Source organism: Mus caroli, chromosome X (assembly GCF_900094665.2).
Source record: "Mus caroli chromosome X, CAROLI_EIJ_v1.1, whole genome shotgun sequence".
Classification (NCBI taxonomy): Eukaryota; Metazoa; Chordata; class Mammalia; order Rodentia; family Muridae; genus Mus; species Mus caroli.
In genome coordinates, this window is record NC_034589.1 from 74,785,569 (window position 1) to 74,794,323 (window position 8,755).

The window sequence follows — 8,755 nt, forward strand, 5'->3', positions numbered from 1 at the left end:
ACTCTCACCAATGCACAGGTCATTGAAACAGAAACTAAACTGAGACTCAGTGAAACTAAGAGAGTTTATGAACCAAAGGGATTTAACAGATATCTACAGAACATTTCACCCTAACACAGCACCTCATGGTACCTTCTCCAAAATCGACCATATAATTGGTCACAAAACAACCCTCAACAGATATAAGAAGATTGAAATAATCCTATGCATCCTATCAGCTCACCATGGCCTAAGTGTGGTCTTCAATAAGAGCAAAAACAAGAGAAATTCCACGAACATGTGGAAACTGAACAACTCTCAACTCAGTGATAACTTGGTCAGAGAAGAAATAAAGAAAGAAATTAAAGACTTCCTGGAATGTAATGAAATATTGACATATCATACCCAAATTTATGGGACACAATGAGAGCAGTGCTAAAATGAAAATTCATAGCACTAAGTGCCCTGGTAAAGAAAAGGGAAGAAATTTTACACTAGCAACTTAACAGCTCACCTGAGAGCTCTAGAACAAAAAGAAGCAAATACAACCAAGAAGAGAAGACAGTAGGAAATAGTGAAACTCAGGGCCAAAATCAAACTAATAGAAACAAAGAGAACAATTCAAAGGAACAGCAAAACCAAAAGCTGATTCTTCAAAAGAATCAATAAGATAGATAAATCCCTAGCCAAACTAACTAAAGGTCCCAGAGGCAGTATCTAAATTAACAAAATCAGAAATGAAAAGAGAGATGTAACACAGAAACAGCAGAAATTCAAAAAATCATCAGATTCTGCTACAAAAGCCTATGCTCAATAAAATAAGAAAATCTATATGAAATGGATGATTTTTCTGGACAGATACCACATAGCAAAGTTAAATCAAGAGCAGGTAAACTATCTAAACAGGCTCATATCCCATAAAGAAATAGAAAAAATCATTTAAAATCTCCCAACCAAAAAAAAAAAAAAAAGCCCAGGGCCATATGGATTTAGTGCAGAATTATACCAGACTTTCAAAGAAGACCTGCTATCAATATTCCTCAAACTATTCTCTAAAATACATACAGAAGGAACACTACCTAATTTATTCTATGCAGCCACAATTACTCTGATACCTAAACCACACAAGAACCCAACCAAAAAAAGAGAACTTTAGAACAATCTTGCTTACACATATCAATGCTAAATACTCAATAAAATTCTTGCAAACTGAATCCAAGAACACATCAAAACCATCATGCGTGACAATCAAGTAGCATTCATCACAAGAATACAAGGTTGGTTCAATATACAAAAACCAATTAATGTAATCAGTTATATAAACAAACCCAAAGAAAACTCACATGATCATCTCCTTAGATGCAGAAAAAGCACTTGACAAAATGCAATGCCCCTTCATGTTAAAAGTATTAGAGAGAGTAGGAAATCAAAGTCCGTCCCTAAACATAATAAAAACAAATTACTCCTATAGCCAATATCAAATTAAATGGAGAGATACTTGAAGCAATTCCAATAAAATTGAGGAAAAGACAAGGATGGCCACTCTCCTCATATCTATTGAATATAGTACTCAGTGTGCTAGCTAGAACAAAAAGACAATAAAAGCAGATCAAGGGGATACAAATTGGTAAAGAAGAAATAAATGTATCTCTATTTGCATATGATATGATAAGATACATAAGTGACCCCAAAAATTCAACCAAAGAACTTCTCCAGCTGATAAACAACTTCAACAAAATGGCCCAATATAAAATTAACTCAAATAAATCAGTAGCCTTCCTTTATGCATATGATAAACAGGCTGAGAAAGAAATTATGGAAACAACTCCCTTCACAATAGCCAGAAATAATATAAAATATCTTTAGGTAACTCTAACCAAACAATTGAAAGACCTGTATGACAATAAAGTCAAGTTGCTAAAGAAATTGAGCTGGTGAGGTGATCATGAGATCAAGGCCAAATAGGCCTACACTGCAAGACCCTGCCAAATTTAGAAAAAAGAGAAGAATAAAGAAGGAGAAGGAGGAAAGGATGTGGAAATTGTTGATAGAAAAGTGTTCAGTCAATAAATGGCTTTGGAATAAGAATAAGAAACCATTTTAGCCAAAAATAAAAATGTAAAATCAAAATATGTAGTGATTTCTTCTCCATCTGTCAGGGACCGTCCATGTGATTTTTCCTTCCTTTACTTTTGCTAATCGATTAACTAGAGATCTTAGGTAAAAAGAAAAAAGGAAAAAGAAGTTGAGCTGGGTGTGGTGGGAATGCCTTTAATCCCCGCACTTGGGAGGCAGAGACAGGCAAATTTCTGAGGCCAGACTGGTCTACAGAGTGAGTTCCAGGACAGCCAGGGCTATATATAAAGAAACTCTCATAAAACCAAAAGAAAAAAAAAAGAAAGAAAGAAAGAAAGAAAGAAAGAAAGAAAGAAAGAAAGAAAGAAAGAGGAAGAAGAAATTGAAAAAAATGAAAAAAAAATGAAAGAAAAAAAGAAAAGGGGGAAAGAAAGAAATTGAAGAAGATCTCAGAAAATGGAGAGATCTACTATGGTCATATATTGGCAAAATTAACATAGTAAAAATGGTCATCCTCCCGAAGGCAATCTATAGATTCAATGTAATCCCCATCAAAATCCCAACACAATTCTTCAAAGAGATAGGAAGAGCAATTCTAAAATTCATCTGGAAAGTCAAAAACCCAGAAGAGTGAAAACAATTTTTAACAATAAGAGAACCCCTGGGGGAATTACCATCCCTGACCTCAAACTTTACCACAGAACAATAGTGATAAAAACCACATGGTATTGGTACAGATATGTTGATCAATGGAATAGAATTGAAGACCCAGAAATAAAACCACACACTTACAGTCACTTGATCTTTGACAAAGACGCCAAAAATATAAACTGGAAAAAAAGAAAGCATCTTCAATAAGTGGTGTTGGTCTAACTGGCTGCCCATATGGAGTAGAATGAAAATAGACCCATATATCTCACCATGTACAAAGCTTAAGTCCATGGATCAAGAACCTCAACATAAAACTGGATACACTTATTCTAATGGAAGAGAAATGGGGGAAGAGTCTTGAACTCATTGGCACAGGGGGGAAATTTCCTAAACAGAACTCTAGTGGCTCATGCTCTAAGATCAAGAATTGATAAATGGTACCTCATGAAACTGGAAAGATTCTGTAAGGCAAAGGATACAATCAATGAGACAAATTGGCAACCTACAGATTGGGAAAAAAACTTCACTAATCCCACATCTGATAGAGAGCTCATATCCAAAATATATAAAGAACTCAAGAAGTTAAGCAACAAAAAAAATCAAACAACCCAATTAAAAAATGGAGTATAGAACAAAGCCGAAAATTCACAACTGAGGCATCTCGAATGGCTGTGAGGCACCTAGAAAAACGTCCAAAGTCCTTAGAGTGATCAGAAAAATGCAAATCAAAAGGACCCCGAGATTCCACCTTACACCAATCAGAATGACTAAGATCAAAACCTTAGGTGACAACATGTTAGAGAGGATGTAGAAAAAGAGGTACACTCCTCCATTGTTGGTGGGATTGCAAATATGGTACAACCACTCTGGAAATCAATCTGGAGGTTCCTCAGAAAATTGGAAATAGATCTCCCTGAAGACCCAGCTATACCACTTTTGGGCATATACCCAAAAGATGCCCCCACCATGCCACAGGGGCACATACTCCACTATGTTCATAGTGGCCTTATTTGTGATAGCCAGAAGCTGAAAACAACCCAGATGTCCCACGACAGAAGAATGGATACAGAAAATGTGGTTTATTTAAACAATGGAATATCACTCAGATATTAAGAATGAGGACATATTGAAGTTTTGCAGGCAAGTGGATGGAACTAGTAAATATCCATGCCCTTTGCCATTTTTTTCAACTGGATTATTATTTTTTTTTTGTAGTTGAATAATGGTATACATTGAATTTTGATGAGGTCCAGTGAGATAGTTTTTTTCTTCATCAAAAGATTAAGTGTTATATCTAGAAAAAATTGTCAAATTCAAGTTAAAATTGTAGAAAGAAGGAGAGAGAGAGAGAGAGAGAGAGAGAGAGAGAGAGAGAGAGAGAGAGAGACAAAGAGAGAGAGAGAAGACAAATCTTTTCCAAGCCTTTGAACTTGCTTGGGATTCACTACTTCAAATTGTATCCAGACAATTTTCAACTCTACCTTACATTTTATGTTTTTATGGAGTCTAAAAATTATTCATGGGTCACAGCTTATGGTTTTATAGGTATTTTCTAAACACAAAACCAGTTTTGAGCGTGTAAGTGACCTTTACATTCCCTGTTATATTCTCCCATCTGTCTCTCTCACTAGACTTTTCATATACAGACAGTATATACCTGCTTCTGTCTGTTATCACTCATCTAAGACCATTACATGTATTTATTAAATTTATTTATAAATGTCTACAGAAATCCAGACCAACCCAGAAGTGATTTCATGGTGAGCAAAACAAAAGAAAATCCCTGAAATCATCCACTGTGGAAATCATCAGAGAGTTCAAATACCATGTTTTTTTTTTTTAAACAAAGTTTATATTGTCTTCTCTGTTACCTGTAAGCTACAATCAACATCACTATTACCACAGTAACTGAAGTATGTTTTTTCTCTTCTACAGTATGGTTTTGAAAGTTTTAAAATTGTGTGTGTGTGATCATATTATTTGTAAAAGTATACTTCCTTGTCTATACCTTAATTCCAAAATGTTGGACTATAATTTTTAAAGATTTACTATTTATTTTATGTATATGAGTACACTGTAGCTTTGTTCAGACACACTAGAAGAGGGCATGAGATCCCATTACAGGTGGTTGTGAGCCACCATATGGTTGCTGGGAATTGAATTCAATACCTCAGAAAGAGCAGTCAGTACTCTTTACCTCTGAGCCATCTCTCCAGCCATGTTGAACTATAATTTAAGTGATAAATAAGTTGTAAGACAAAAAAAATGTTAATTAGGTCCCTGAATTGAATATGGATGAATTTAGCTCCTGAAGGATTGCTGTGACTCACAATGGAGCATTAGCTAGACAGCAGGTAGAACTACCTGAAGCCCCACATAGAGCTTCCAGTCAAAATTCTATGTTACTTGTTTACTACTATGGATTTTAACCTTGTCTTACTTTGCTAACTTGACATTGAACACTGGAAACATGGTTTCTACTTTGAAAATAATTTGTCAGCTCCTTTCTGACAAATTTCATCTCCAGTGCTTGTTCTCAGAGTGTATAAAAAAGACAGCTTTAAGAAAATATATGGCCAATTTTATTCTAAAATTTATGCTGTATTTTTGAAAAAAGACTTCACACTTAGTCTTATCTTCCATATAGAACATTGTTTACCAACTGCTTTTTCTCACACTGGCTCTTACAATTTTCAAAGCTACATGGTGACATTAGGGTAAAAATTCTTGGTCAGCTGTTTCATTCATTCACACAATTGTCCAAGTTTGATAACATTCCTAGTCTAAGAAAATTAATAAAAAAAAATCAGCTAGATATCATTATGTGACAATATTTGACTATAAAAAGAAGAAAAGCCCAAGCATGAATCTATGAAACAAAATAATGCAAAAAATTGTTAAATGTGCTGTGCTGTAGAAGAAAACCACTCCATTTCCCATTCTTATGCAAAATGCCTTCAAGAGTAATGTTATTCTAAACAACTCATCTTACTCAATACACAAATTCCCCATCCACACACACCTTATTCTAATCTGTTACAGGAGCAACTGTCTCTGGTAGTGAGCAGTAATTCAGTTACCAGAGAAAAACTGGATTCAACAGACATTATAAATCAAATGGACCTAGCAAATATCTCCAGAACATTTCACCCAAACTGAAAAGAATATAGCTGTTTCTAAGCACCTCATGTATTTTAACCTTATCTTGCTTTGCTGACTTGACACTGAACACTGGAAACATGTTTTCTTCGAGAACAGTTAGCACCTTTCTGACATATTTTATTTCAGTGCTGGGTCTCAGAATATATATATATATATATATATATATATATATATATATATATATATAACAGCTTTATATGCTATAAGATCAAGAATCAACAAATGGGACCTCATAAAATTACAAAGCTTCCGTAAGGCAAAGGACAATGTCAGTAGGACAAAATGGCAACCAACAAATTGGGGAAAGATCTTTACCAGTCCTATATCTGATAGAGGGTTAATATCCAGTATATGCAAAGAACTCAAAAAGTTAGACTCCAGAGAACCAAATAACTTTATCAAAAATGGGGAACAGAACTAAACAGAATTCTCAACTGTGGAAACTCGAATGTCCAAGAAGCACCTAAAGAAATGTTCAACATCCTTAGTCATCAGGGAAACACAAATCAAAACAAACCTTGGATTCTACCTCACACCAGTCAAAATGGCTAAGATCAAAAACTCAGGTGATAGAAGATGCTGACAATGATGTGGAGAAAGAGGAACACTCCTCCATTGTTTGTGGGATTGCAAGCTGGTACAACCACTCTGGAAATCAGTCTGGTGGTTCCTCAGAAAACTGGAAATAGTACTACCAGAGGACACAGCTATTCCACTCCTGGGCATATACCCAAAAGTTGCTCCAACATATAATGAGGGCATATTCCACTCTGTTCATAGCAGCTTTATTTATAATAGCCAGAAGCTGGAAACAATCCAGATGTCCCTCAGCAGAGGAATGGATACAGAAAATGTGGTACATTTACACAATGGAATACTACTCAGCTATTAAAAACAATGACTTCACAAAATTCACAAGCAAATGCATGGATGGATCTAGAAAATATCATCCTGACTGAGGTAACTTAGCCACAAAAGAACACACATGTTATGCACTCACTGATAAGTGGATATAAGGCAAAGAGCATGGAATACCCATGACACAACTCATGGACCATATTAAGCTCAAAAGGAAGGAAGACCAAAGAATGGATGCTTTGGTCCTACTTAGAAGGGGAAACAATATAACAAGAGAAGTAGAGGGTAGGTGGGACTTGGGAGGAGCACAAGACGGGGGGGGGGGGAAGAATCAGGTATGGAAGGAAATGGAGGAGATGTACAGAGGGTCAGAAAATTAAACAGAGGTGTATAGCAATGGGGAATAGGGAATTGGGGGTAGTAACCAGAAAGTCCCAGATGCCAGGAAAGCAAGATCCTCCCACAGGTAGCCCACGGGGACTACATTAGCTGAAATACCACACAAAGGGGAGGAAGAACCTGTCAAGACCATATCCAGAGGTTAGGCATGGGCCCCCAGTTGAGGGATGGAGCCACCCATGCAATTTCAAATTTTTAACCCAGAATTGCTCCAGTCTGAAGGAAATACAGAGACAAAGAGTGGAACAGAGACTTTCCCACCTGGGGATCCATCCCACATGCAGACACCAAACCCAGATACTACTGTGGATGCCAAGAAGTGTTTGCTGACAGGAGCCTGATTCAGCTGTCTCCTGAGAGGCTCTGCCAGATTCTGACCAATACAGATGTGGAGGCTTGCAGCCAACCATTGAACTGAGCATAGGGACCCAAATAGAGGAGTAAGGGGAAGGACTGAAGGAGCTGACAGGGCCTTATATGGAATCAATGGGAGGGATGGCCCTTGATCCTGTGAAGGCTTGATGTTTCAGTGTAGAGGAATGCTAGGGCAGTGAAATTATTGTGGGTGGGTGGATCAGGGAGCATCCTCATAGAAACAGGGGGAGGAGGGATGGGATGTGGGTATACAGGGGAAATCCCGGAAAGGGGATAATATTTGAAATGTAAACAAATAAAATATCCAAAGTGTGGATACTTCATTTCTCCTTAGAATACGGAACAAAATACCCATGGAAGGAGTTACAGAGACAAAGTTTGGAGCTGAGACAGAAGATAGACCATCCAGAGATTGCCCCACCCGGGGATCCATCCCATAATCAGCCACCAAATGCAGACACTATTGCATATGCCAGCAAGATTTTGCTGACAGGACCCTGATATAACTATCTCTGTGAGGCTATGACAGTGCCTGGCAAGTACAGAAGTGGATGCTCACAGTCATCTACTGGTTGGAACACAGGGCCCTCAATGGAGGAGCTAGAGAAAGTACCCCAAGGAGCTGAAGGAGTCTGCAACCCTGTAGGAGGAACAACAATATGAACTAACCAGTACCCCCCAGAGCTCATGTCTCTAGCTGCATAAGTAGTAGAAGATGGCCTAGTTGGCCATCATTGGGAAGAGAGGCCCCTTGGTCTTACAAAATTTATATGCCCCTGGGAATGCCAGGCCCAGGATGCAGGAGTGGGTGGGTTTGGGATCAGGGCCAGGGGGAGGGTATAGGGGACTTTCAGGATAGCATTTGAAATGTAAATGAAGAAAATATCATTGTTTAATAAAATTGTTTAAAAATTCCAAAGAAAAGAAAAGTCAATTGCAAATTTTCTTCTAAAATTTATGCTGCAAAACTATATTTAAAAAAATACTTGATATTTAGTCTTATCTTCCATATAGAAAACTGTCTGCCCATTTCTTTTTCTGTAAAACTGATTACATATTCACAAAGCAATGCTCAACAGATATAGGAAAATTGAAATAATGTGATGCACTCTATCAGACCAATATGGATTTACGCTGGAAGTCTACAAACTCATGGAACCTGAATAATGTTCTACTAAATAATGACTGTGCCAAGGCAGAAATAAAGAAATTAATGCAGGGATGGTTCAATATACAGAAATCCATCAACTTAATC